Source organism: Piliocolobus tephrosceles, chromosome 1 (genome assembly GCF_002776525.5).
Source record: "Piliocolobus tephrosceles isolate RC106 chromosome 1, ASM277652v3, whole genome shotgun sequence".
Lineage (NCBI taxonomy): Eukaryota > Metazoa > Chordata > Mammalia > Primates > Cercopithecidae > Piliocolobus > Piliocolobus tephrosceles.
Window position 1 is genome coordinate 154353132 of NC_045434.1, and position 20711 is coordinate 154373842.

At 43.1% G+C, this 20711-nt stretch overlaps 1 protein-coding gene across 1 annotated transcript in view; it reads left to right on the forward strand.

Annotated features, from left to right (window-relative positions):
* The first annotated feature begins 6232 nt into the window (after positions 1–6232).
* Positions 6233–20711, forward strand: part of GNG12 (G protein subunit gamma 12) — a 129106-nt gene continuing 114627 nt past the window's right edge. The window contains exon 1 of the mRNA XM_023209732.2: positions 6233–6348. The gene's annotated coding sequence lies outside the window, so the exon portion shown is untranslated. The remainder of the gene's footprint in view (positions 6349–20711) is intronic.

Genomic DNA, 20711 nt, shown 5'->3' on the forward strand with positions numbered 1-20711 from the left:
CCAGGAAGAGTCCCTCCTCCCACCATCCAGGCTGAAAAAAAACTCAAGATTTATGGAGCATTGAATAGACACACAATCCCCTTTTGCTTCAATAGAGGCAAAAATCCTACAGTGGTAACTGTTCCAATCCTGCTAAACAAATCTTAAAAGCAAGAACTGAAAGGACAAATCTGTTTCCAAATAACTTAACTATATTCCAGAATAAAGCTCAAGGATATTTATAGGAATACAGAAATATCCAGCACAATCCATCAAAGACCTCTGCAAGTAGATCCATGCCCAAATTGGTATTGGGCCTGCAGATGACTAATAAATAGAAGAAAATGTGCTCAATCTCCCTAGTAATCCAGGAAATAGGAAATAAAACAACAATAAGACACCTGTGGAGGATTTAAACAGGCAAGGAATGTGGTCAGAACACTCTTTAAATGAATGCACTTCTGTTACCTTTAAATTTTTAATGGGTACGTAATTCTCTGGGTAGTCTCAAGACAGAAATGGTTCATATTTTTATTCTTAAAAAATACTGAGATAAATGAGTAATACCAACAATAATGCCAGGATTTCAGTACTCTAAAATATGTAATACTGGAATACTGAAAGAAAATAGCATTTTTATTACATTTTCTGAGACTCCCCCATGTTCTGAAAAAACATTTTATTTATTTTGGGAACAATGTAAATTGGAGTCACCGAGGTTGCAGGCTTGGTACTTTCCATTCTCACCAGTATCCAAAGCTAAATGAAATTAACAGGTTTGTTATCAAAGTGCCAGAGTAAATACTTTCCATTCCCTTTTTAACTTAGCTTACAGGTCCACAGAGTTGCCTGTGTATGAGTCAAAACCCAATAGCATAGTCTATAGGTGAACCAATAATCTAACTATCTCACAGGCTGCTTTCCTTTCTGACACTGCAGGGGCCTATGTTTTCTTCAGGGAAGGTCTAAGGTGAGTGGCTGACAAAGAGCGTGTTTCTGTTGAACCATTTAATTACTTGGTATCTGAGTACATTCCATATCAAGGCCAATATCCAACTTTTCAGGCTGAGTTCTGGAAATCAGCAAGGGCCTGGCATTGCTCAGACTGGCATTAGTTAGCCTTGCTCATGTGAGTTCTGCAAATGGGAGCTTTGATGCTGGATACTGCTGACTGTGAAGGAGAAAAACCCCCAAACCTCCTCTATATATCTGGAGGCTAGATGGATCGTGTGGGAAGGGTCTGATGAGGGAAGGGGAAAAGAGAGAGATTTACTCCATCCAATTCCCAGCCTTTCCTCTGAAGCTGGACACCCTCCCCTCCTCCTCAGCTGGGCTCCTTCAGCTTCCCTGTTTTTTCTCCTCCAGGTCTAGGTCTATTCTTTAGAACCTTGCCTCTCTTCCGCCAGGACAATTTATTTTGTCAAGGACTTCCTCAATTATTCTGTCTTGGAGAGATCCAAGCCAGGAAAGGGAAACCTCAGTTCTCCTCCTGGTACTTTCTCAAGTAGAACAGCATCTGAGGGCAAACTGTAGAATAAGATGGTGATCTTATCAGGAGAATGAGAAGGAAGAGGAAGAGGAGGCGGAAAAGAATAAGGAAGAGGAAGAAGAAGGAGAATATACAGACCTTAGCTACCCAAATACTAATATTGTCACTTTGCTCTGTTATAATCACTACTCAGAACTGGGATATACTTTAAAATATACAGTCTATACATATTTTTAATAGAAATTCAAATAAATTGAAATCTGAAAAAGTAAAATCTAGGTTGTAATTTGCCATACTGAAAACGTTTTCTAGTTTAATTGTCTACACCAGAGGTTACCACACTTCTTTCCTAAAGGGGCAGATAATACTTTAGGCTTTGCAAGCCGTAAGCTCTTTAACAGCTATTCAACTCTTACCCCTACCTAAAAACAAAAGCAGCCATAGACAATAGGGAAATGAATGAGTGTGGTTGTGTTCCAATTAAACTTTATTTACAAAAGATGTGGTCCTTTTGTCCTCTGGTCATAATTTGCCAACTCCTGGTCTGCACAATGCCTTTTGTCGTTTTATATTATGAAAAAAGATACATTTATAATACAAAAAAAGACATGATTTATAGAAAAGCTACACATTCACTGTGAAAAAATTCATGCAGTATAAAAAAAGATAGGTTACCTGAAATCTCACCACCCTGAGAAAGTCACTGTTACTATTTTGACAAACATAATTGCAGATACACTTATAGAATAGATTGATGTGTATGTATGCTTTTTTATACATGAATGGAAAATTCTCCACATAATGGTTTACAATCTGCTATCTATGCTCAAGAATGCATTGAGGGCATCTTTTCATGTGAACATATTTAGATCTGTATCTTTTTTTCAGAGAGCTTTAGAGGGAGGTATCTTATCTCTTATGATGGGCATTTGGGTTGCATCTCTGATATCCCCTACATCTCTACTTTCTAAGTGACCGCTGGTTGAACTCCTCCAATGATTGGAAATTCATTAACTCTTGAACCCATATTTTTGACTTCTAGACAACAGTATCTGGGGGCTTCCACGCCCTAGAGCTAGGGAGCCTATTGCAGTAATAAGCCAGAGAGCTCATATTGAGTTAGTAATCAACTAACTTGCATGGGTACCTCCATTTTGGGTCACTCCCACCCAGGCGTCTGGAGGTTTCCACCCAGTTTTGGTCATAGCTCCTGCCTATGGCAATACACGTTTCAACAGGTTACTTGGGGATTTCCAAGACTATGGGTGCTTCTCCCTGACCTAACTTCTACATGGAAATATGGCAGCCTCTGACTGAGCAGAAAAACCAGTTTGGAAGACACTTATTCCCAGGTGACCTACTCAAAAGGAGGGAGTTCTCCCTGCCTTCCAGGGCAGGTCCAGACAAAAAGTGAAGCCATGTGCAACAGGACCAATAAAATCCACAGGGAGCAAAGCTAATATCCCAAAAATGTTGTTCTGAAGTGAGATCTCCATCTCCAAAGAAAAAAAAAAAAGAATTGTTCTGAAGTCTGTGGAGACCTAATCACCGAGAAACTGACTGATTTGCCTCACTTTTCAATTTCTTCACCATCTCTTTCTGACTCATCCTTTAGCTACGGTGTTGTTATTGAATATTAAATAGAAATTCACAGTAGATTGACATATGAATTGCAATTCATTAAAAAAAAAAAAAACTTTCCTGAATTATAAAACCACTTCTCTTGCTTGTCTCATGAGGGATTAAATAGCCAAGAAAGCCACTTTTTAAAACTAAAATTTAATTTCCATAGAATTGGGACTTCAGAGGCATTCTCTTACAATCCCTTTATTTTAAAGACAAGCAGAGACCTAGCAAAGTTAAGTGACTGTCCCAAATTTACATAACTTGTTAATGGCAAAGCCAGGACTTAATCTCAAAGACCTTATCTCACAAAGCAAAAATTTCACTCCACTGACACTCTTTCATAGGAAACTGATTTATTTGTTTTGAATGCCACTAGGTGAGGGGGTCGAAAATAATTCGTTAACTATTTTATAGCAAGAACATTAAAAAAAAGTAAGAAAAAAAGTTTAAAAGAAGGCTAGAGAAAAAAAAAAAAAAAAAGAAACCAAATAGGCTCATAAAATTTGGCCCAACGGCATAGGGAACTCTGTAGACAATGTAGATCCACCCAATTATCACAAATATGAGCAAAGGAGCTGAAATATTTATCCTCCACACTGGCTAAAGGCTAGGGATGGAGGTGGAGGACATTAATTCTAGGCGTTTCCAGCTGCCCTGTGCCCAGGCAAAGCAAATCCTGCAGCTGGAGCTGGTACTCTGAGAATAAGATGCAGGTGCTGGCAGGTGCGAATGAAAGCACACCTGGAACCAGTGTGCACAAAACCGGAAAAGGATTGGAGGGGATATGGCCAAGCACTGACAGCAACTGCTGGAATTAGGCATATACTTTAACATGGACTAGGGTAGAAGATTGATGCTTGCTTATCAAACCCATGATTACATGCTTGGAGTTACTCACTGCCAGGGTAATACATGTACAAAATAACAAAAGTGAATCAATAAAAAATATACATAAAAAATAGGAATTATAGTGGCATGAAAATGGAATATGAATCATTTAAGTTTGGGAAACACCAGCAGAGTAGAAAGGACACTGGATTGAGGGCATGGATAAAAGAACAAAGTATGGGGTCAGCCAGCCAGGGTTTGAATCCTGGCTCTGCCAGTTTTGCTCTGTATGACCTAACGTTCCTGTGACGACGTCCTTAGGTTGTTAGGAAGAGTAAAAGGTTTAATATATGTAAAGCACTTAAAGCAACATCTGCCATGCAGAAAGTGCTAGTTAAGTATTAGCTGCTATCATTCCTGTCTTGCTATTAGGTTGGTGCAAAAGTAATCGCGGTAATAACTTTCGTACCAACCTAATACTAACTCGATCAGTGCTTCTCAAACTATCAGTGACATTTTATTTTCAATCTGTTGCAGGCTGATGCCTTTCTACATGATAAGAGAAAAATGAAATAAACAGACCTAAAATACAAAGCTGCATTTTAAACGATTCAACAGACATAAAATTACTCTGTCAAACTGCTGTAAGTTTCTACATGCTCATCTTCAATTTCTATGCTCATCCCTTTGTAGATGGGTAACGGTTTGCAGACTGTCACCATTCTATGAACCACACTTTGAACAGCACTCAACTAGAAAACTTTCAACAAGCCACTTAAGTTACTGGTGTTCCAGTTTCCAGGTTTTTGCAAGAGACTAATGAGAGAAAAGAGTAAGTACATGAAAGCACTTATTAAACTATAAAGTGTCCCAGGAAGGGAAATTAGTAGTATGGCTTAGAGGAGTCTATTCTGTGGTCTGTGGCCAAAAAATACAAACTCCAGTATGCCACCCTCTCAGTCCCTGTGGTGTCATGCTGTTCTGTTTCAGATGTATCATTTGAACTGTTAGTACCTGTGAATCAGTCAGCATTTCCTAATGCTGAAGAGAACAGGAAATAAAGACCTCTCTGGTAGCCTGTGACTTGCACCCCCAAAACCACCTTCATCTGCAGCTTGCTAAGACCACACTCCTGGGGCAAGGCATGCATTCATACACCGACTCTACCTGTGACACCTCTTCTACATGTGCAAATGATTTCACTAAGCCTGATACTTGCTTAGGGGTCAGAAGGAAAGCAAGAGGGAATATAATGCCCTGACTGCAGTCCCTAGTTTCCAGATTCCCCAGGGCCCACTTGTCCTCAGTTGGTGAAACTCAATACACAGATAACCCTCACCAATGCTTTCAGACTCCATTTCAAGTGCGGACTCTGCCCACACTGGTTCTAAGTGACCTACTTTGGCCTCACCTCTTTCCTCTCCACCCTGTCAAACAAGAAAGCGGTTACCTAGGAATACTCCAGAAGTCCGCTGAGTGGTTTTCTGAACATTCAGCTTCTTTACTCTTTCTGGACTCCAAGAAGGCAAGCCCCATGTCTGATTCATCTTTGTACCTCTCCCATCACCTTTAGCATCGCGCTTGGTACATAGCCGGTGCTGGGTAATGTTTGTCGAATGGCCGAAGGAATAGTACGAAATCTGTGGAAGCAGAAATGGCTCCTCCATTTACCGGACCTTGAACCATTCCAGAAAAGACCACCAAATCCGATTAATTCATTGGGCAGAACTCTGCCAGGTACTAGACATTCGGAAACAAATTTCACGGGGTTGGGGCAGGTGGACGGGAAGCTCATGGTGGGTGGATGTACTACAAATTCAATAATCCGCAGTTATACCTCCACTTTCTGTGAAACGTCTCTCTGTGGCCCCAGGGCCCTTTAAATGTTACTGTGAGTGTTTTCCTCCATAGTTTCTGGGGCAGAGCCAAACTTCTGTGTAGGGGTTTGGCAGCGCTCATCCTCACAGCCCTGGGGACCGCTGGCACAGGGGCTGGCGAGGCGTTCGCACGCGAAGGAAACTTGCGAGGAGTCAGGGCGGCCCCGCAGAGGAGCGGGTCGTAGAGTGGGAGCCCTCAACTCCTAGAACTTCAGGTCCTCCATGAGAATTAGGGGAAGGGGGATGGCCAAAGACGGCCAGATGTCCACCGAGCTTCCCCAGGCCAGGCCTCTCCCCTCCTCCAGCGGGGCCACAACGCGGGCTCCGCCGCCCGGGGCAACAGAGCCAGGGTGTCTGGGCGGGAGTCAGGGCCCGGCGCGGAGGAAAGAGCCTGGGGCCGCCACCGCCCCGCCCACCCCAGCGAGGCGGAGCCGGCGCCCGGAGGAGCAGGAGGAGGAGGAGGAGGAGGAGGAGAAGTCGGAGCCGTCTCCAGGAGCCCTTAGAGACCGAGTCCCGGCGGCGACGGCGGGGCAGCGCACCAGCAGGCGGGTGAGTACCAAGCGGCGGGCGCGGGTGGTGAGTCGGGTCCCCGCGGGGTCCGGGCGCGGCGCGGGGCGTCGGCCAGCGAGTTCGGGGGCCGCCTCCAAGTCCCGGGTGCTGGGAAGCGAGATGGAGGGAGGGAGCGGAGGAAGGAAGGAAGGAGGGAAGAGTGTCCTGGAGGGCGGGGACTGGTTGGGGCGCTGGGCGCCGGAGACCGGGGGGAGGGGGAGGAAGGGGGCAAGGGACACCCAGACACAGAGGCAGAAACCGCACTCTCTCCCTCGATGGGCGGCAACCCGAGGTCGCGGGAAGCCGGTGCCCCCACGGCTGGGGCCGGGGCTAGGCTGGGGGTGGAAGGAAAGGTCTCCCCGCGAGCTCGCTTGCCTCCTCGCCAGCCTCTGGCCGTGCGCCCCGCGCCCGATTGGGAGGCCCCCAGTGTTTCCAGCCGTGGCTTGTGGTGGTGCCAGGCGTTGGAGGAGGGCTGGAATCTGGGGGCGACAGGGACGCCACGCCCCTCTCCCTACTTTCTACCTCCCGGGACCAGCCGGCAGGAGCGCAGCCTTGGAATCCGCTGGGCGCTGGGGGTCTAGCAGGGAAATAGCGGGTCGCAGAGGGGAAGAGCCCATATGACGCACCCTGCGAGGGACCCCCAAGTGGGGTCCCTAGGCTGCCCTTCTGCAGACTGTATTTGCAGGTGATAAGGGGGAGGTTGAGGCTCAGTCTTGCGTGATTTTTTCTAAAAAAAATTATTGCCCCGACAGTTATCCTGTGGGTCAGGGTGACTTCTGTTTTTCTTTGTAATTAGGGCGTATCAATAAAAGCTAACTTTAAAACCCTGTCAGCGCCTCCCGTCACTCACTCGTCCCTCGCTTTGTGTGTCCTGTAAACTTGGCTTAAATCATTCATAACTCACGGTAAGGAAGCCGTGATTCTTGTTCACGTCGCCGCGGTGGAGTGAAACTTTGCCCAGCTGGGGCTGAGTGGAGGCACTGCCGCGGCCGGTCATCTGGTGGTCATCCTGCCGGGCGTGGTTGTATACAAACAAGTGGGTAGAGAAGGAAATCTCTGAACACCAGAGGTAGAAGGGAGGTTCCTGCGCCCACGTGTCAGGGCGCGTTTAATGGCTGCTCCCAGCGGAAACAAACGGGAATTTATTAGACCGTGTGGAGTTGAACAAACTTCACATGATTAGCTTCCTTCCCATCAGTTACTTCCTCTCCCCCCCGCTGTCTTTGCCGACACAGTTTATATTTCCTGGGGCGGTTGTAGCTTCGCCTGAATAGGCTGTCTATAATGAATCTTTTGGATGTCGTCAGAGGCAGGGTCTGCGTCTGTGCCGTCTCTATTTTAAAAGCGGAGTTTGGCTTTGTTTTTAAAAGTGCTAGTCACCAGACTGCACCCTTGCCAGCGCTTCTCAGCTCTCGAAGTAAATTATCGCAGGATGGCGGCCCTCACCTAGGAGAACCAGGAAGGCAGGCAGCGCTAGAACGACGGGATTGAATTTTACTATTGCCAAAACAATCACATTCAAGTAAGAAGCTGTTTTGTGTTGTTTTTGTTTTTTAAACCCAATTATATGTACTAGCAAGCCCCTTTTCTAGTAAACTAACATGATTCACACACACAATTTTTAAAGTAATCAAACATTTTAGAGTCTTAAGTGATAAAAGGACTTTCAGATAAAATGTTCAGTCCCTTTGCCTTCTCTAATAGTTAACCAGCGCCGTAAAGCCCTGGTTTAAGTCCAAAAAATGCTGAAAAGTCTACTGCGTCGTTAGACCTTATAAATAATGCAGTCCTATTTTTGCTGTATTTAACTCACGTAATTTACTAGATATCGAACACTCAACAGGGCACACAGCACTTAGATTTGTGTAGAAATATATGAAAATGTGAATCTGTGTTTCACAAGAGCCTGAAAAAAATAGTATTGTAAAAATTTCCTGTCCAGAAAGCTCCAATCTTACTTGAAAGCTCTCTAACAATTAGATTTGTGGATTTGTGTTGTCACTTGTTAGAGAATATCGGTGGTTTATTGAAGTGTGAGAGCAAAGGGCTTCATGGTCAGAACACTCCACTCGAGGAAGTGGTTAGCCAATATCAAATTAGTTTTTTTTTAATTGTTGAACACTTCTGTCTAGCAGGAAAAAAAATCAAATTTAGAATTAAGTGATTTATTGTGTTTTGCTTTGATTTGGAGTTTTATGTTAGCTTAAGCTTAATCTAGGAAGGCAAGTTGTGAAAGTCAAGTAAATTTTTCTGAGCCGTAACTTGGAAGAGAAGCTTGTTTAACAGTGATTTGGGGTGTTGGCTTTGGAATCAGACAGACTTAGATGAAAATATTAGCTATTTAACCTTTTCAGTCTGATTTATAAGATGGGGATAATAATGGTCTCTATCTGTAGGGCTTTAAAGTATGTGAAACAGTCTTTGGAAAACACTTAAACTGGACTTAACACACTGTACATGGTCAAAATTATTAGATATTAATCTAGCTTGTTCAAGCAGCAGGCTACTGGATAAATTGCAAGGTGGTAGCTTGAACCTTCTGGAAATGCTAGATAGAGCAATTTCAAATTCCACAGAAAGTAACTGGTGTGTGTGTGTGTGATGTTTCTACCACAGCAATATGAATAATTATGATTAAAGGATTAATAGTTTTAATATGCTTTTAGTGCCAAAGTTACAGTTGCATAGTAATTTTGACAGAAACATTGCATTATCCTTTACATTTAAAGAGAATTTGTATTTCAAATAGTTGTGTTTATTAGCCCTAGGTAGGAAAGTAAGCCAGGAACTGAAGTATTCATCTTTAACCAAGTATAATTCTTTTTTTTTTTTTTTTTTTGAGACGGAGTCTTGCTCTGTCGCCCAGGCTGGAGTGCAGTGGCCGGATCTCAGCTCACTGCAAGCTCCGCCTCCCGGGTTTACGCCATTCTCCTGCCTCAGCCTCCCCGGTAGCTGGGACTACAGGCGCCCGCCACCTCGCCCGGCTAGTTTTTTGTATTTTTTAGTAGAGACGGGGTTTCCCAGTGTTAGGATGGTCTCGATCTCCTGACCACTTGATCCGCTCGTCTCGGCCTCCCAAAGTGCTGGGATTACAGGCTTGAGCCACCGCGACCGGCCAACCAAGTATAATTCTTAATTAAAGTATGAAAACATGTGACCCAAGGGTATCCGGTTATTTACTTTTGCATGTACTGATGTCTAAGGCCAACAGATAAGCCATAAGAAGTGTTAAGCTGATTGTGAGTGGTTGTTTTATTTGTAAACTTTCGTGAGATTGGGTGTTCAGTTAATTCAGGGACTCTACTCATCACATTATTGACTCATTTCCTAAAATCTGAAAGATTTGTAAAATGTCTTCATCTTGCCAGGCACGGTGGCTCACGCCTATAATCCCAACACTTTGGGAGTCCGAGGTGGGCAGATCGCCTGAGGTTGGGAGTTTGAGACCAGCCTGACCAACATGGAAACGTAGAGAACGCCCCCCTCCCCCCACTAAAAATACAAAATAAACTGGGCGTGGTGGTGCATGCCTGTAGTCCTAGCTACTTGGGAGGCAGAGGCAGGACAATCACTTGAACCTGGGCGGCAGAGGTTGTGGTGAACCAAGATGGGCCATTGCACTCCAGCCTGGGCAACAAGAGCAAAACTCTGTCTCAAAAAACAAAAAAAGCCTCCATCTTTAAAACAAACCCTTTAAATCTTGTTTTTGTCTTAATGCACGTCAGTTGCACAGAATTGGGCTGAACCAGGAGCTTAGCTCATGCCACAGATGATTTCTCGTTTTACTAATTGCTCCACTGGGACACAGAGATGTGGTTTATAATAATTTTAAATAACTATAAAGGGTACAGTGTTATTATTAATTGTTTCTTGCCTATGACATTATGCTCTGAAACAATTGAAGCATTTGATTGAGTAAATTATTGACTCTTTTCACTCCTAGAACATAGCATAATGATTTGTGGCTCATAATTCTAGGTGAGTAGACAGTGAGCAAGTTAATCTATGCTTCCATAAGTGTTATAAGGAATAAATGAGCTAATCTACATATATAGCGTTTGGATTAGTGCCTGGTGCATAGTCCACATTGAATAAATGTTAACATTAAATTATTGAAATTTTCTCTAAACGTTGTATAATGAGCATGCATTGTTTTTGTAACAGGAAAACAGCTATACAAAATTTTAGTATTTCCCCCAAATCTAAAAAAAGCTCAGTAATTTAAATAGTCCTGCCAAATAGTACTTACAAAGTAAGAGAGTTAGGCAATCATCATTGTGTCTTTTAAATGTGAAATGGTTTGTAATTTGTTAAACAAGTTAATTCTTCCAAATCTCAATTCCATTTTCTTTTTCATTAGACTTTTAAAAATCAGTAATGCATGAATTCTGTTACAGTTTAAAATGGGGAAAAGCAATGTGCACGGTTACGTTGTGTTATTACAATTACAGCTAGCCTAAAAATTATTTTTAAGCCATAATAAAAGGCTAGAAGAAAATACAGACAAATTGGTGATGGGATTATGGTGCTCCCCCCACCCCCAACCTGCCTTTCCCCTATTTTCCACAATGCGCCTATATAGATACTAAAAAATAATTCGTTTGTGTAACAGTTACTAACCAAATCTGGTTTATTAACTACAAATACTAAAAAAAAAAAAATTGTGTAATAGTTACTAAAAAACAAATCTGGCTTGTTAACTACAAATAGCAGGATTTTGTTGTTGTTTTGGAAAAAGCACCAACTTTATGGCAGTTGAATGTCCTTCGGTTAAATGTTAAAACCTTTGCAGTGAGAATTGTTTAGCAGTAAATGAGAAGGCCCAGAAGCTTGTAGGTTGATCTTCATGAGGAATATTTGAAAAGTCGACCAGTGAGTTTTTAGGATCTGCATATAGACCTAATCCACCAACCTTGACTTTATGGAAGTTGTGACTTCCCAGATCCAGGCCTGCATTGATGAGCTGCGTTTTTACAGCACCTTCAGTATATCAGACACTGGGAAGACAGTAATGAGGCAGATATTGGTGCACTTAGTTTAACAGGAAGGTTGGATAGATAAAAACTAATTACAGCACAATTGTATGTATTCTATATACTGGGCCCTTTCTAAACCCTTCCCATATATAGTCTTGCTCAGTTCTCACAACAGCCCAGAGGAGGAAGCTGAGGTTCCCTAAAGGTCTGAACCTTGTTCAAGTTGCAAGAACAGAGTTTGACCCAGAAGCATCTTAACTCCACATCTCATGCCCTCTGCGCGGAGATGGAGGTGCATCCAGCCAGAGGTGAGAGTGAAGAGGGCTTTATGGAGTCAGTTTTGCTTAAAAACTATTAAGTCAAATCAAGAGAAACATGAGGAGACTCCTTTTAGGTGACCTACCTGAGGAGAATCATCAGTGCCTTTCCATCAGACTTGCCACTCTTTAGCCATAGCGGTTAACACTTCCAAATGACTGCTGAGACCCAGCAGGCCTGAAGAGAACACAAAGGCCCAGTCCTTGGTGACCCTGTGAAGTCTACCTCTTTCATCCCTGGACTCCCAAAGGGGTCCTGGATAATACAGATGAAGAAACTGACCTGCTAAGTCCTGTTCTAGAACCAGCAGATACCCACAGATCCTGATCTCCCCACTTTCCTCCCTTAGGAAGGACAGGAAAGTAGTTAACAGGTAGGCAGGGCAGATGGTGGAGGTGATTTGACTTAAGATACCTTCTAGCTAGATTATTCCGTTTATTGGAGAGTCTCTCTTGAAAATCATTTCTGGTGTCACTGAAATGTTTGGTTTATCATGTCAGGCTTTATTGGGTATCGTAAAAGTGCTTGGTTGTGAAGTGTCTGGTTGCCATCCTGTCACAAGGAAGGTTTTTGTCTTCTTTTAATGGGTCTGCATTTCAGAGAATTACTGTATAATAAAAACTGGAGTGTTGGCCAGGCGTGGTGGCTCATGCCCGTAATCCCAGCACTTTGGGAGGCCGAGGCGGGCAGATCACGAGGTCAGGAGATCAAGACCATCCTGGCTAACTTGATGAAACCCATCTCTACTAAAAATACAAAAAATTAGCTGGGCATGGTGGCAGACGCCTGTAGTCCCAGCTACTCTGGAGGCTGAGGCAGGAGAATGGCGTGAACCTGGGAGGTAGAGCTTGCAGTGAGCTGAGATCGCGCCACTGCACTCCAGCCTGGGCGACAAAACAAGACCCCGTGTCAAAATAAAAAAACAAAAACAAAAACACTGGAGTGTTGGAGACTGTTAAGACTTAATACTTTCAGTTCTGCCGGAGGGTTAGTAGCTAAAAGTTCTAAGAGATTGGTTGCTAAAATCTTCTGTAATTTTCAGTTTCACTGATTGTATAATAACTGGCTGACATTGGGCCTAGAGAGTCAGAAGGCTTTGTATTCTGTGTGCTTTCTGCCACAGTAGGCCACCACTCCCCTTGCAGGCAAGGTCATGTGATTGACACATAGGATCCCCTTTGGTTGACAGAAGAGAGAAGTATAAGCTCTGGTTGGAGTGAAGTCTGAATCAGTTGTCATCTCTGCACTTGTGTGTAGAGAAATTTCTTCCTTCAGAATGGCTGTGTACAGACTCACATGAGCCCATCTTAACTTCACTGATGTGAAATAATCAGGCTTTTATTTAGCTGCAGATGGCACTAGCCAAGACGTCCTTGACCACTGGACACTAAACCCTTAACTCCCCACTGGGACCCTTTGACTCAGACCCCAAGCTTGCAGTTATGTCACATTTTGTGGGTTTTTGGGTGGGGGGATAAATTATTGCAGAGGAAAAACATGAGGTTTTTTTCTCAAGTGAAGACTCAAACTGAAATCCATTAAATCCCACCATAAGCTAAAGCTAAGGATGGAAAGAGGAATCAAAATCTAAAAGCTTCCTAGACTTTATTGAGGCTTATTGAAGACGTTATTGAGATAACATCATCATACCAAGTTTAACCAGAATCTCAGGCAAATTAGAAAGGTGTAACCTTTAGACTGGATGCCTGAGTTGTACCTAGACTAATGAAACCTGAATTATTAGACCATGGCCTGCACATTAGACCATGGGGCTTCATGTGGGTATATAAGGTCATGATTGGCTGTGCAGATAAGTTGTCATGAGAGGGTTGGATGTCTGGCCAAGAAGCAGAAGGAATGGATTATGACTTCTTGACAGGGATGCCTTGAATTGTTTTACAGGTTGTTCACTGCACAAGAGTGCCTGGACAAGGAGGCAAATGGGAGGTTCACATCTGCTAAACAAACAAAAACCACATGCATCCTGGAGTAAGATTGCCTCTGCTAGGACAAAAGGGAACTTCTTTCTGATGCTGTCAAGCCTGCAAAAGGCTAGGTGTACTTGGAGGGATTACCTTTTTTAACACACACAAAGGCACAATATGGCTACCAGCAGTTCTGCTTCTCAAAGCGCCTACAGCCACAGTAGTCCCCTAGATGCCATCAGCTGGCAGAGTCTGTCACTTAACCATTTGGTTTATCATGTCGGGCTTTATTGGGAAATGTATAAACTTCATGAATGCCAGTGGAATGAAGGAATAAAACCATGTTTTCTGTGGTGTGTGTCAGCAAGGTACATGTAAAAAAGTATTATTGATTATATATGCTAGGAAACAAACATTCAGTGGTATACGTTGCCAATGATGAATTTCTTTCTCTTCAGTTCATTATTTCTGAGGGTCACTTGCCAGGGTCACCAGCACTCGTTGTGTTGTTGGCCTGGTGCAGGGAATGGAGTAGCAGTAACTCTTGGGAATGTGGAGAGGGATTCATGTTATTTATTGATCGGCCATAGGCCTTTTTCCTTGGGGACAGGATGCAAGTAACAGTGGTTGCAGGAGCCTTTGGAACTTACCTGTGAGTAGCTGCTGCTTCTGGAAAAAGGCTTCTAGTTTAGGCTAAGAGGTGCAGAGTCTTGTTGCCAAAGGTATCATAAACTCAGAGGGTTTGTCTGTGTCCCCCTTAGTACCAACTGGTACTACTTGCATGCTTTTTAAGTTGATGCTTTAGACAAGCCTATAGTCAGAATCAGCTTCCTCCTCCTGGCTCCTCTTCTGGGAGGCATTTGCACAGCCTGTAGGATAAGCCATGTTTAGTGAATCTAACTGCTAAGGTAGTGGTCCTGAGGATCAAGGTGCTGGTTCGTACTTCATACCTAGGCCATCTGCTGTTTTCTGGAGACAATACACCTTGTGAAAAAAAAAACAAAAAATGCAGAAACATGAATACCTTTCACATTTAACCTGGTTAAATGCAGCCATCTTCAGACATACTCATATTCCCAAAGCAGAAAGAGCAGAAGATGACAATTCCTAAGACTTTCTTACAGAATTTCTTTAAATAGCTAATTCACTTGTTGTGTTTATAGTATGATTTGATTACACAAAATTCCAGGAGTCTCAAGTTTTCAAGGAATATCTCTGTCAATTAAGCAGAATATTCCAGCACATGCCTTGCCCTCTTTTTGAACATAAATATTTGATGAGCAGCATGCTTTTTCCAAGAGCAAATCAATGCTCCTGGCAGGCTGCCTGGGAGGTAATCCTAGTGTTCCTGTCTTTGCCTCCCATTCACCTACAGTTCTCTGACTTTCTTCTGGCTGTAATAAATATCAGGGGGCCCAGAGCCACCCACATCCAGTGGGTAATATAACACAGGGCAGAAATTACCCTCTCCACACTCACTGTGCTCACCTCCTGAACTCTGGACTGAGATTTCCCTGACCGACTTTCACATGAGAACCTACCTGCCTAAACCCAGGTTTCTCCAACTCCTCCTTCAGAGCTGCTGAACTCTACCTTAGCTTTATCTCTTCCATGCCAATCTTGTGCTTTCTTCACACTTTTGGGAAAATTGCCTATGCAACCTCTATATTTTTGAAAATACATAATATATGGTCTTCAAGAAACATTATAATCTTATATAAAGGTGAACATTTTTGACAATTTCCTATAAGAATTCCCTACAAGATTTCTTTTCTTTTCTTTTTTCTTTTTTATTGAGACAGGATCTCACTCTGTCACCCTGGCTAGAGTGCAGTGGCACAATGATGGCTCACTGCAGCATCGACTTCCCTGGCTCAGGTGATCCTCCCACCTCTACCTCCTGAATAGCTGGGACTATAGGTGCCTGCCACCACGCCTGGCTAATTTTTGTGTTCTTTGTAAAAATGGAGTTTCACCATGTTGCCCAGTCTGGTCTCGAACTCCTAGGCTCAAGCAACTCCTGAGGCTGCCAGCCTCGGCCTCCCAAAGTGGTAGGATTACAGGCCTGATCCACCATGTCCAGCCCCAGGATTTCTTTAAATAGCAAATTCGCAAAAAATCAAAAGTTTTCAAATTCAAAAATCTTGCTCCCATCTTATCCCCATGCACGCCTTTCCCATATTCTCTGCAAGTAGCAACTTGTAAATACAATCTAAAAGAATATATGGTATTTTAATTCTTCCCCCTTCTCTCATTAAAGATGGTATATATACTCTTTACCTTGCCTTTTAAAATTAGCAGTATGTTTTAGACATCTGTCTCTGCAAGTATCTCTCTCACACACATATAGAATAACAAGTTTTCCATCGTGTGGATGTACCATGGTCCCCTTGACCAATCCCTACTGCTGGACCTTTGGGCTGTTTCCCAGTCTTTTGCTATTACAGACAGTGCCATGATGAATACAGATGTAATAAATCATTTTGCTTTGTGAAGGTGTACCTAAGGATTGATTCCCAGAAGTGGGACTGCTGAATCACAGTGCTCTGTAGTACCCCTCCGGAAAGATTGAACCATTTTGCCCTCCCATTAGGAATGTATTGGATGTCCTGGTTGCTTACGGCCACTGGCCATAAAGTGTCAGCTCTTATTTTAGCTAATCTGGTTTCTGCTCAACAGTAATTTAGAGCCATTGAAATATTTTTGATTATGAGTGAGATGGCGGTTTGGGGCCATTCTTACATCTTTTCCAGAATGTTGATCCTCCTGTGGGCATTTGTTGACCTTTCCTCTTGCATACATCTCTGTCAGAATCTCCTAAATACAGACTTATGAATGTGATGGCTCTTTTGGGCCTAAGGGTAGAGTGGGCTGCCAAATTGTCAGTGTAAAATCAAGAGAAGTGGAAAGTAGGGTTTTATGCCAGTTGCTAATGTCTGAATTAAAAATAGTTTTCAGCTAATGGTATTACTAAACTGGGGCTTCTCCAAAAAACATGATAAAGATGATCTACTAGCCTGGAATTTCTCCCTCTCAAACAAAAACAAAAGAGAGAGGTTGAGAATATATACATTTCAATAATATTTCCTGCAAAACTTAAAAACTTCCTTTTAAGAAGCCTAGAATTTTCCACTTACAAGTATCTCCTGAAAGAAGGTTATACATGCCACATTTTGTTGTTGTTGTTTACTCTCTGAATTGGGCTCCTGTTCTCCCTTTAATTTCACCGTCAGAGCTTTGTCTACTCTATTTCCAGGGTGAAAGAGAAGATGAAAGTAAAAGCACAATGTAAGAAGTCAAGCCAGAGCTCAAGATTCTACAAAGGATGTGGGATTGGAGTTGCATAGAATCATCTTTCTTTTTGAAGTGCTCTTTCAGTCAGCTCTTGGGATGCTATTTTAATATAAAATTAATTTTCATCTTTTAAAAACTGAATGCCATTGAAAGAGAGGGAAGTTGTTATTTGATGGGAAGATGGCTGTGGCTTTGTTTTTGGAAATTCACAAGAGGCAGTCTTATGAATTTGAGTATAAAGTTACCCTATATCTCCATCAAAAAAAAAAAAAATTTTAAACTCACAACAAAAAACTCTGTCTCTGGGAGTTCCCACACTAGCAATGAGTGGCCCATGAAAAATCCCAAAGAAAAAATTTTATCTTCCAGGCCCAGTGCTCTGTTTCTTTTCAGCTCCTGAATATGTACTTTCTGACTTTTGTGAAGGTTGCTTTGAAGTTCTCTGGATGTTTTGTTTTCCTTCTAGCACTTATCTCAATCAATTGTTATGTTAACCTACCTCACTATAGTGTCAGCTTCATAAGGGCAGGATCTTGGTCCAGTAACTAGAAGGGTACCTAGCACCTTTGGGTGCCTGATCGGAAGGGATTGACTGCTTCTGGAGCTAGCTGGGTCTCTGTGGTCCTGTATCAGACATGAGCCTGAAGGAGGTCATGTCAGCCATTCCTTGGCCTTTTGACAAGATACCCTAGCCCAGGGATGTTCAATCTTTTGACTTCCGTGGGCCACAGTGGAAGGAGAATTGTCTTGGGCCACACATAAAATACACTAATACTAACGACAGCTTATGAGCTTACAAACAAATTGCAAAAAAATCTCAAAATGCGGGGCGCATGTGACCCAGGATGACTTTGAATATGGCCCAATACAAATTCATAAACTTGCTTAAAACATTATGAGATTTTTTTGTGATTTCTTTTTTCAGCTCATCAGCTATCATTAGTGTATTTTATGTGTGGCCCAAGACAATTCTCCTCCTTCCAGTGTGGCCCAGGGAAGCCAAAAGATTGGACACCCCGGGTTTAGAGCTTGAGTTTGCAGTTTCAGTCTCCTGGGCAATCACCTGACCTCTCAGATCCTGTTTTCCCATTTGCAAAACAGAGATAATACCACCATGTTTCAACAAATTTAAGATGTCATTGATTAGATGTGCCAGTATTCTGTGTGCCATTATTCTATGTGCCACTAAGGAAAAAAAATGCTGCTGATTAAACTATAACGCACATCAGCTGTAAGAGTGTGTTAGTTTTCTATGGCTACTATAACAAATTACCACAAATTTAGCAGCCTAACACAACAAACATGAATTATCTCACAGTTCTGTACGTTGAAAGTCAGAGTGGGCTTGGCTGGTTTCTCTCCTCTGGGTTTTACAAGGCCAAATTGAAGGTGTTGGCCTCTTTTTGGGAGGCTTTAGGAAGAATTCATTTCTAGGCTCATTTAGGTTGTGGGTGGAATCCAGTTCCCTGCAATTATAGGATGAGGGCCTCCGGCTCTTTGCTGCCTCTCAGCTGGGAGGTATCAACTCCTAGAGACCTCCCTCTGGTCCCTTGCCCTTGTGCCCATATCAGAGCTAGCAACATTATGACAAATCCTTCTCACGCTTGGGATCTCTCTGCTGGTATTTGAGCTGAGAGCTGAATGAGCAGGAGGCAACCAGGTTCAACCTGGAGAAGAGTGTTCCAGGTAGAGGGAGCAGCCAGTACAAAGGCACTGAGCTGGGAACAAGCTATGAGTGTTTGAGCACAAAAAGAAGGCTCCTGTGGGAGGAGTGTAAAGAACAATGAATGAATTAATACGTGGTAGGAGATGAGTTTGGAGAAGTCGACAGAGAACAGGTCACATTTGCCATTATAAAGAATCTGGATTTAATGAAAATGCAATTAAGAATTTGCAGGGAAATCTGCTTTTTGTTCAGAAATAAGCTGTAATGAGTGCGGCATTTTGCATACACACTGTGTTATTTTTGAAGGGAGGCAAGTTTAGGGTTGTGGAACTGTTGCTTTTTAAACTATTTTAAGTGTAACCAGTGCAAAGGGGAAAGAGGAGGAGGAAAGTGGCTTGGCAGAACTAGGGTAAAAATAGTGACTACCTGAATTCAGTAAACGAAGATCACAATCTGGAGAATTTTCCTAAGACACAACTGTAGATTGTCTGTCTCAGGCTCTTCAAATTCAGGTAGACATTTGCTGAAAACTGATCTCATCATCTTCCCCTTAAAACCTGCTTTCCGGCCTGTTTTCCGTAAGACATTTCCACCCACCCAGCTCTGAACCCTTGAGTCATCAGGAACACCTCCCTCCTCTTCATCTCTCCCTAGCTCGTACGCCCTGCCCCCAACCAAAGCCTGGGTCCATCTCCTAAAGCGCCCATATGTCTGCTCCTCCCTACCCCCATGCCTCTCACTGGATTGTTATTGTGGCTTCCTAACTGACCTTTACCCTGCACACTGCCACCAGCATGATTTCTCTAAAACATACATTTCAGTGGGTCACTTCCTGGCTGAAAATTGTCTGTGAGTTCCCCAGAGGCATCGGAGTCTAGTAATGAAGGTTCACACTGCCAAGGTTCAAGGCCTCGTGATGCTTCTTACCACCTCTGGAATCTTGGGAATGTTTTTCACGGCTGTGTCTCAGTTTACTCATCTCTAAAACGAGTATGATAATAGCATTTACCTCACAGATAGGTTATGAAATGTAAATGAGTTAATAGGTGTGAAGCACTCATAACCATGCTGGGCACACAGAAATCCTCAGTAAACATTATTCTCAATCTCTCTTTCCTTTGTAGAACAATTCAAGCTCCTCTTTCTTGTGGCTCTCTGCAATAGCCCCTACCTCCACCTTTCTCAGTGCCAAAAGCGTGGTCAGCAGACAGACGTCTTTGTTAGCAGTCTGCAGCTAGATAAGTACATGTTTGGTAATTTTTATGGCAGTTTGACCATCATTTTACATCTGTTGAATCTGTTGATTCGGAACTGGACTTGCATTTTGTCCCATTTTTGGCAGTTCCTTTTTGCTGCATTTTTATGAAAGAATTGGTCCGTATTGAATTGGAAGTAAAAAAACAAAACAAAACAAAAAATAAAAAAACCTGATCTTTCCCCATGAATAGTTTGAGAAGCACTTCTGTGTCCCCACATACCCACTATGTGATTCACATTGGCCAAGTTATCCAAACTCACTGTGTAACCTTAAGTCTCTCTGGATTTCCTACACTGTTTTCTCTGCCTAGAATTTGTTAGATATTTATTAAGTACCTGTAATAAGTACAAGACTCTGGGGGCATAAGGATAAATAAGGTTCTGCCTCTACTTTTGAGAATGTTTTTCCTTCAAACCACCTAGTGAATTCCTAGCTGTCTCTCGAAGCCTAGCATAATTTCATTTTTTCCTTCATTCATTGAGAAAACATTTATTGGCCAGGTGCAATGGCTCACACCTGTAATCCCAGCACTTTGGGAGGCTGAGATGAGAGGATTGCTTGAGCCCAGGAGTCTGAGACTAGCGTGGGCAACCCAGTGAAACCCTATCACTGCAAAATTTTTAAAATTAGCTGGGTGCAGCCGGGCGCAGTGGCTCATGCCTGTAATCCCAGCACTTTGGGAGGCCGAGGTGGGCGGATCACAAGGTCAGGAGATCGAGACCATCCTGGCTAACACGGTGAAACCCCGTCTCTACTAAAAATACAAAAAATTAGCCTGGCATGGTGGTGGGCGCCTACAGTCCCTGCTACTTGGGAGGCTGAGGCAGGAGAATGGCATGAACCCAGGAGGTGGAGCTTGCAGTGAGCCGAGATCACGCCACTGCACTCCAGCCTGGGCGTGAGTGCAAGACTCCATCTCAGAAAAC